Source organism: Phyllobates terribilis, unplaced genomic scaffold, assembly GCF_046119375.1.
Source record: "Phyllobates terribilis strain yellow unplaced genomic scaffold, ASM4611937v1 Scaffold_1__5_contigs__length_1240528914, whole genome shotgun sequence".
NCBI classification, from domain to species: Eukaryota; Metazoa; Chordata; class Amphibia; order Anura; family Dendrobatidae; genus Phyllobates; species Phyllobates terribilis.
Genome location: NW_027362761.1, coordinates 315,166,142 through 315,175,524, shown reverse-complemented (window position 1 = coordinate 315,175,524; position 9,383 = coordinate 315,166,142).

Here is a 9,383-nt window from a genome sequence, read left to right as displayed (position 1 = left end):
CTGTAGTACCTCACGATCCCCATAAAGGCCCTAACTTGCTTTTTTGAGAGCTGTCTCTGCCAGTTCTGGATTGTGTCCACTTTATTGATCAGGGGTTTGATTTCGCCTCTACCTACTACATATCCAAGTATTTTGCCTCCTCTTTCCCCATGGCACATTCTTTTGGATTTATAGAGAACCCTGCCTTCCTGAGAGCATCAAATACGCCTGATGATTTCCCCAATCCGGGCTGAAGATTACGATATCGTCCAGGTATGACCCAGCGTAATTCTTATGAGGTGCGAGGATGAAGTCCATGGCCCTCTGGAAGGTGGCTAGAGCTCCGTGCAGTGCGAATGACATCCGGATGTATTGGAAGCACCCATCAGGCATGGAGAAAGCTGTCTTCTCCATGGCTTCCTGTGTCATGGGGATTTGCCAATATCCCTTTGTTAGATCCAAGGTGGTTATATACCTTGCCAGCCAAGTCTCTCGATCAGCTCATGGACACTCAGCATCGGATCGGATATGCATCGAACTTGGAGACTTCGTTCAGCTTCTGATAATCATTACAAAATTTCCATTCGCCTTCGGGTTTTGGAACAAGGACAATCGGGTTAGACCACCCACTCTTAGATTCCTCAATGACTCTGAGATTCAGCATACGCATCACTTCCTTGGAGATCAGGTCTCGCCGGGCCTTGGGAATTCGGTAGGGCTTCAAGTTCACCCGCACATGGGGTTCCGTCAGAACCTCTTGTTCTATGACTTCTGTATACCCCAGCAAACCTGAGAACAGGTCACGGTTCTGCTGCAGCAATTCCCAACACTGCTGTGTTTAGGCCTTCGACAGTGTCTCAGCTACGGTGACATCTTCAATATCTCCTGCTGGCTTAACTAGCAAACATGGAGTTTCAATGGGGTTCCTGTCTTTCCATGCCTTGATAAGATTAATGTGGTAGACCTAGTATGGTTTTCGTCTTCCTGGTTGATGAACCTTGTAGTTCACTTCGCCCAGCTTCTCTACTGCCGAACTCGGTCCCCAGGGCTGAACTGCCTCACCCTGGCTGACTTTGTAGACTGGATTGAGCCTCTTGTGTCTGGAGGAGATGTTTCTTTACAATGGGCATTACCTACGCAACCCTCTCCTGCATCTGGGTGATGTGCTTGATGATGCTCCCATAGGGATGACCTCGCTTCCCAGGTTTCCTTTGCTATATCAAGGAGACCACGCGGATGTCAGCCATACAGGAGTTCAAACGGAGAGAATTTGTTAGAAGCTTGTGGAACCTCCCGGATAGAGAATAATAGATATGGGAGGAGACAGTCTCAGTCTCGACCATCCTTTTCTATGTCTTTCTTAAGCATACTCTTTAAAGTTTTATTGAACCTTTCCACAAGGCTATCTGTCTGGGGATGGTAAATTGACGTCTTCTGTAGTGTAATTTGCAAGTTTTTACATAATTCCCTCATCACCTTACTCATGAAGGGTGTTCCTTGGTCGGTCAGGATCTCCCTCGGTAGCCATGTCTGGGCAAAGATGTGGACCAACTCACCAGCTGTACTTTTCGAAGAGGTGTTTCTCATGGGGACTGCTTCTGGGTACCATGTAGCATAGTCGAGGACAACCAATATATATTGATGCCTCTGAGCAGACTTAACCAGGGGCCTTACCAGGTCCATGACAATTCACTCAAACAGCACCTCTATGATGGGCAGTGGCACAATGGAATTTCGAAAATGAGAGGTGAGAGCGGTTAATTGGCAGGTGGGACAGGACTTGCAATACCTTTAGGATCTCCCGGTGACACGTGGTTCCAATAGAACCTCAGAGTTACCCATTCTTGGGTTTTGTCTACACCGAGATGGCCACCAAGGACATGTGAATGGGCCATGTCCAACACCCTCTGTCTATAGGTTCCTGGTACCAACAATTGTGCCACTATTTCCTCTCTAACCTTAGTAACCGAGTTCAGTAAGTCCCCACTCATTATAAAATAGGGAAATCTGGTGTCAGCCCCCGACTCCTGCGCTATGCTCTTTAAAAAGTTTACATTTTTAATCGCCTCTTTTAGAGTTAGTTCCCTTTGTTGGGCAGACCCCAAATTTTCTCCGGTTACCATATCTCAGGAATGTCGTTCTTAAGGGATACTACCTCCTCATTCTCCACCATTACACAGAATGGAAACCTGTCAGGCCGTGGGGGTGACGAGACTTCATCAGTGTCTACCTGAGCAATTGAGGTCTCTGAAGCTCCCCCACAAGTCCCAAAACAACACAAAGTCCCAGCCTATAATAATTGTGTGCACGCCGACCTCATGGGACTCTGTATCACGGGTCATCTCAATGACCACTCTAGCCACCGGATAGACTTTAGCATCCCTGTGAATGCCTCGGATGCCCACCTTCTTCCCAGGGACCAATTAAAGAGGGAGTGTGGCCCTCACGAGGGTCACCAAACGCCCTAAGTCTAGTAGTCCTTACGGGACAAGCTTGATGCCCCTCGTCGCGTGGACAGTACACACTGCAGGCCACATATGCGTAGAATGAATACCGGCGTCCCATGCTACAGTCCATTTGCTCGGTGGTCAGGGGACAAAGGGCGGCTATATGACCTGACCCTGACATTTCCAGCAAATTACATCCCCCAATGAGACCTTTTGCATTACCTCCACTGCTCCTTTGGACTTTGGACACCCCACCCCCTTTTGAGCATCTGCCTCCTGATGGGATCCCCAGTATTGAGTGGGTTGCCTCTCCAAGGACCCGTCGACAGCCCTGATACCTTTTGACCAGTCCGACCAGGTCATCAGCATTCCAAAGATCTCCCTGGGCAACCCAAGCCTGCATCAGCCTCGGAAGGGAGTGCACGAACCGGTCCATAAAAACTCGCTCTACCATCTGAGCTGGGGTAGAGGACACCGGTTGCAACTATTTTTGAATGAGGTGCAGTAGATCAAATATTTGGAAGCGGGGAGGTTTGTCTCTGTGATATGCGCAGCGGTGGACCGGTTGTGCCCTGACAGTCATTGTTACTCCCAAGCATGCCAAAATCTCCATTTTCAATTTTGCATATTCTTTGCCATCCTTTAAGGCTAAATCAAGTAAAGTAGGCATTTTGTGGCTCCTCCATTAAGTATGGTGCCAGGTCTTCCGCCCACTGCTCTGACAGGAGTCTCTCCCTATCGGCGACCATTTCACAGCGACGGTTAAAAAGGCCTCTATGTCATCACCTGGGGTCATTTTCTGCAAGGCTCTCCTCACCACCTTCTGGACAGAGAAATCATTAGCTGACCTTGGAGTCGGAGCTGCTGTGAGTATTTCAATCTGCTGCTGCTGTTGTCGATGCTGGATTTGTTTCTGCTGTTGCTGGTGCTGCTGCGGGATCTATTGCTGGTGCTGCTGCTGCTGGAGCTGTTGCATAAACAGCTTATTTGTTTCTTGTGCCAGGTGTTGCTGTTGCTGGATTTGCACTAGGTGTTTAATAAGGTCCTCTATGCTGTCTGGCGTTGCTCCCTGGCTTATAGCCGCCTGCATGCAGATGGACATGCAGTGCTTCTGTAGCAGTCACAGATGTTCCTTGGGAATGCTGCCCACACTACTAACACCAAATGTAACAATGCTGCACACTTGGGAGCGATAGGAGGTATCACAGGAACCGTTTCTGTTTAAAAATCAGCCTGATTTATTTCAGTCCTCATAAACCACATCACTGGAGAACTTAAATACAGGCTGTTCCCTACACAAAGTGAAACAAATCAAAAAGTCTATACAATAGTGCTAGTTTGCCCATTTGGGTTAGAGTCCATCTTCTTAGTTCTTTAGCAAAGCCCCACAATCCAGGAGGTCTACACACCTCCATACACAGAACCATGTGTGAGATAAACAGGTCCCATTTTACAATGTGAACCACCTAGGGGAGGAGATATGGTGAGCAGCCATCCCGCCCTAGCTCTTCTGCTGCTCACACATTCCCACTTTCGGCAAGTGAGCACTTTCAATTAAGCTAAGGGTAGTGGAAGAAGATGCTAATTCACGGAGTCGAAAGGTGCTCGGAGCCCTTGGCTATGCCAAGAATGCACCGAGGAACCCTCATTTGCGAGGGAGTTGATCGGTGGACCGAGCCCTTAGCTATGCCAAAAGTGCACTGAGGAGCCTCCATTTGCATATGAAATAAAACTTTTTTTTAATGCAAAACTAAATTAGTTAAAGCTATACTACAGGTATGAGTTTTAAAGGGGCTAAGTCCCCTAGATGACTGGTTAAGTGGTTTAATTCAGAGTTCTCAAACATGTGGCCCACATCCACCAATTTCTTTATCTGCCAATCTAGCATTTTGGGGCCGATTCATTAAGGTGTTTAAACACCTCAATATTTTTATTCAACACCAAGTTTAAACTCCAGTCTTGGTCTGCTTTGCCATTATAGGTGTACCAAGGATGGGGCATGGCTACAGTTGTGTTTATCAAATTCATGAAAAGTTACATCAATAAGTGACTATTTCAACAGATGCTGTCTTGAAACAGGCAGGCACTGGACGTTGCAGAGTGAGAGTTGCAAATATGCCATTGTAGTGTCCAATATTTTGTGCCTAGCTTGTGCTTCTGGGGATATGCACCCCACAAATTGTTAAGTGGGTTTTCCTCTTTACAGCAATGCCATTCATGTGGATGCTAACTACTGTTTTGGAATGCTACGCGGCAATTGACTTTAACAGAGTAGATTTCGATTTTGCTGGATTTTTTTTAGGAGCCATGTTGCTTCCTATTTTTCTATGGACAGGTGACAGACCTGATTGGGGACTTGCTTCTTTAGGGACAAATTGAGTACAATTTTGGGCTACATAACATTTTTTGATTCATTTTAAAGGGGTTTTCCATCACAGGGCAAGTTTTCAGCAAGCAGTGCAGCTTACCAAGTATGAACGGTGTGCAGTATACATGCTGTTAGGATTCGGCTCCACTAGTGATGAATTGACCAGGGGCGGACCTACCGCCCGTGCAGCCCGTTCATTGAACGGGGGCCCCGAGGGAGAGGGGGCCCCTCCAGCCTCCAGCAGGGCTGCCATCAGGGCATGACTGTCCTGACTCCAGTATGGCGCCCGCTCCCCCCCCACTTGCTCAGGGCCCCAGCACAATACTTACCCCTCCCCGTGCCTCCGCAGCAGCTCCTGCATCCTCCGCGGCTGCAGCACTGTGACGTCTCAGGTCAGAGGGCGCGGTGACGTCTTTACACCGTGCTCTCTCCTGAGCAGTCACAGCGCAGAGCGGGATGAGGCCGGCGACGCTGGAGTCCGGAGCAGCGGCAGCAGGTGAGACGTGAGGTGAGTATTTGATTTTTTTTTTATTGTATGGAGGCCTGTGGCAGTATAAGGGAGGGGGGTGAGGTGGGGGTGTGTGACATCCTGCATGGGGCATTATAAGGGGGGGTGACATCCTGCATGGGGCATTATAAGGGGGGGTGACATCCTGCATGGGGCATTATAAGGGAGGGGGGCGTGTGACATCCTGCATGGGGCATTATAAGGGGGGGGTGACATCCTGCATGGGGCATTATAAGGGAGGGGGGCGTGTGACATCCTGTATGGGGCATTATAAGGGAGGGGGTGTGTGTGACATCCTGCATGGGGCATTATAAGGGGGGGGTGTGACATCCTGCATGGGGCATTATAAGGGAGGGGGGTGTGTGTGACATCCTGCATGGGACATTATAAGGGAGGGGGGGTGACATCCTGCATGGGGCATTATAAGGGAGGGGGGGTGACATCCTGCATGGGGCATTATAAGGGAGGGGGGTGTGTGAAATCCTGAATGGGGCATTATAAGGAAGGGGGTGTGTGTGTCATCCTGCATGGGGCATTATAAGGGGGGGTGACATCCTATATGGGGGGGGGGACAGCCTGCATGGGGCATTATGTGGGGGGAACAGCCTGCATGGGGCATTATGTGGGGGAAACAGCCTGCGTGGGGCATTATGTGTGGGGAACAGCCTGCTTGGAGCATTATATGGGGGCCAGTATCCTGCATGGAGCGTTATATGGGGGCCAGTATCCTGCATGGAGCGTTATATGGGGGCCAGTATTCAGTATGGAGCGTTATATGGGGGCCAGTATTCTGTATGGAGCATTTTATGGGGGCCAGTATTCTGTATGAAGCATTATATGGGGGCCAGTATCCTGTATGGAGCATTATATGGGGGCCAATATTCTGTATGGAGCTTTATATGGGGACCAGTATTCTGTATGGGGCGTTATATGGGGGCCAGTATTCTGTATGGAGCTTTATATGGGGGCCAGTATCCTGTATGGAGCGTTATATGGGAGCCAGTATTCTGTATGGAGCGTTATATGGGGGCCAGTATCCTGTATGGAGCGTTATATGGGGACCAGTATCCTGTATGGAGCATTTTATGGGGGCCAGTATTCTGTATGGAGCATTTTATGGGGGCCACTCTCCTGTATGGAGCATTTTATGGGGGCCAGTATACTGTGTGGAGCGATTTGCTGGTTTCTGAGCTATTGTGGAATTTACAATAGATATCACTCATGTAATGTAAGAAGTGAAATCTTTGCATTGTACTATATATATATTTCTCTTCGGTATCTGTGCATCATGAATCGTGGTATGTGTTAAAGGGGCCCACTGAGACTCTTTCGCCCGGGGCCCACAAAAACCTGGAGCCGGCCCTGGGCCCCCGGCCCCATGCTGAGCGCTAAGCGCCGGGACATCTCAGCGCTGCTTTCCTCTGTGTAGCAGTGCAGCGCTGCTGCGGCAGCGCCTTCGTGATTGCCCTGACTTCCGGTCATGTGGCGGCGCCGTCACATGGCCGGAAGTCAGGAGAACCTGCTGGCAGCGACGTGGACGAGCGCCAGGATTCCGCAGGGATCACATGGGGGTAAGTATAACAAGTTTTATTTTTTTTAAATACAATTAATTAACTAGGAGTGGGGTGAATCAGAGATGCACGGGGGGATGAGAGATGCACGGGGGGGGATGAGATGCACGGGGGGATGAGATGCACGGGGGGGTGAGATGCACGGGGGGGATGAGATGCACGGGGGGGTGAGATGCACGGGGGGGTGAGATGCACGGGGGGTGAGATGCATGGGGGGGATGAGATGCACATGGGGGGGATGAGAGCTGCACATGGGGGGGGTGAGAGATACACATGGGGGGGTTATGTTTACATAACTTTGTTGCCCTATGAAGGGCGGGGGGGGCAAAAATTTCTTGCACGGGGGCCCACTACAGTCTGTGTCCGCCCTTGGAATTGACGATCTCTTGAACTGACGTGATCCCAAGTTTGAAACAAGAGGGGATTATAGGGAGAGAAAATAGTTTGAAATAAAAATTATCTTTGAATCCGAATATCAAGTTCCATCATCATCCTTCAGGAGCAAATATTGCAGGGAAAAACATTTACAAAGTGATCCCAAGTTTGTGATTTGTATATTTGTGGTCTCATGCTGACTAGCTTCTCAACTGCTTCTTTCAATAGAAAATTGAAAGAAGTGGATAAGATAAGATGACATGTGGCTGTAAATTTATAAATCTCATACTTGGAAATATGTAACAACTGCTCAAAGTGGTAAGCAGAGCCGAATCCCAAGGTCACGTTCACACATTCAGTATTTGGTTGGTATTTTACATAAGTATTTGTCTTTCAATAAATGTTATTAAATGTAAAATTTAACATAGGGAGGGGATTAGGAGGGAGGGGTAGGGAAGGAGGATGAGAAAATGTATTTATTTGTCAACAGGAAAAGGGGAAAGAAGGGGGAAGGGCAAGAAATACAGGGAGAACTTACTTTGTTACAGAGTAGGATATAACAAAATCAGAAATGTAGGGAACAAATTGGAATTACATCAGTATTCATCAGGAGTGGAACAATCAGAGGAAAAATATAATAGAAACACGTGCAGCACTTCTGAGTTTATCACCCGCTCCTGGTAATGAAGCAGATGGAGTCATTTTGGACCTCTGTTCCAGCAGTATCCATCTTTTTTTAGCATGTACAAAAGCATGGACATAAAAAGATGGATATTGCCAAATAAGAGGCCTGATAGACCTCAAAGTGACTGAATTGAATTGCTCCATTGGGGGGTTTGTCTGAATCATGTTTTTTGTCAATTTAGAGGGAAATCCTGCTGTAATTGCTCAACATAGAGCAAAGTATAAATGTGAACTTAGCCTAATTCTAATTTTTGAGATGCAGAGTTAACAATTAAACAACAGTTCAAAAATTATTTTTATTCTTTTTTTTTTTTTTTTTACACTGTTCTATAAGTGATAATACGGCTGTATTCTTCAGATCAGTACGAATAGAGCGACATCAGATTTATATTGAGCTTTTTTTTAAGCTTAGGACATGACCACTCTACATTTTGATCGCTGGTCTAATATGCTGAAATACTTACAGTATGTGCATTAGACCTGTCAGTTTCACACTGACATACAACTTGGGAAATGGAAATCAAATTTATTAACCAATGGAGGCCTGGATTTGGAGTCACCCCCAAAATTAAAGTGGAAAAACACACTACAGTCTATTTCAACTTTGATGTAATGTCCTTAAAACAAGTCAAAATGAGGCTCAGTATTGTGTGTGGCCTCCACGTGCCTGTATGACCTCCCTACAACGCCTGGGCATGCTCCCGATGAGGTTGCGGATGGTCTCCTGTGGGATCTCCTCCCAGACCTGGACTAAAGCATCCGCCAACTCCTGGACAGTCTGTGATGCAATGTGATGTTGGTGGATGTGGATGGAGCGAGACATGATGTCTCAGATGTGCTCAATCGGATTCAGGTCTGTGGAACGGGAGGGACAGTCCATAGCTTCAATGCCTTCATCTTGCAGGAACTGCTGACACACTCCAGCCACATGAGGTCTGGCATTGTCCTGCATTTGGAGGAACCCAGGGCCAACCGCACCAGCATATGGTCTCACAAGGGGTCTGAGGATCTCATCTCGGTACCTAATGGCAGTCAGGCTACCTCTGGCGAGCACATGGAGGGCTGTGCGGCCCTCCAAAGAAATGCCACCCCACACCATTACTGTCCCACTATAGAAGTCATGGGGCCCCATAGAAGAAGTATAATGCATGCCCCATAGTCCTCTATACAGTATAATGCACCCTTCATAGTCCTTCATATAGTATAATGCATCCCTCATAGTCCTCCCGATAGTATAATGCGCCCCTCATAGTCCTCCATATAGTATAATGCACTCCCCATAGTCCTCCAAATAATATAATGCACCCATCATAATCCTCCATAGAGTATAATGTGCTCCCCATAGTCCTCCATACAGTACAATGCCGAGAGGATTGGAGAGCAGTGAATATTCATTCTCTTTAATAGCGGGCACACGTGATCGCCCAGCTGCTGTAGGAGCCGGCAGCTGC